Source organism: Apis dorsata, unplaced genomic scaffold, assembly GCF_000469605.1.
Source record: "Apis dorsata unplaced genomic scaffold, Apis dorsata 1.3 scaffold_100, whole genome shotgun sequence".
NCBI classification, from domain to species: Eukaryota; Metazoa; Arthropoda; class Insecta; order Hymenoptera; family Apidae; genus Apis; species Apis dorsata.
The window spans coordinates 63,976-64,421 of NW_006263398.1; positions in this window are offsets into that span (position 1 = coordinate 63,976).

Sequence of the window (446 nt, forward strand, 5' to 3'; positions counted from 1 at the left end):
AAACGATCATCCCTTCTAAATCTTCGCGTTGAGTTTATGTATTATATAGACGTGTATAAGGATGTGATTCGTGTCTTGCATTTTTATTCCTAATTTTTTTTATTAAACGTGTTCTCTCTGTTCGTTCGAATCATTTCTACATTCCCTCGCCTTTCATCTTACGTACATCTCGATCAATAAACTCTAATTCGAGGAACTATCAATATCCACGCGACTCTTTGATCTCTTGAGGGCGGGTATTATAAGACTATATTCTCCCTTCTTTGGCTTCCAATAAGAACGAGCCGTACTAACCCCCTTATATTAAAATCCATCTTCGAAAATCACCTTCCATCGTCGAAATTCACGTATTCGTTCATCGATTCATTGTCGGGACGCATTCTCGCGCCACATGTCGTGTCGACGCGACCTGCCGGCTTCCGGCCCGAGCCCGGTCACGTGGCCTC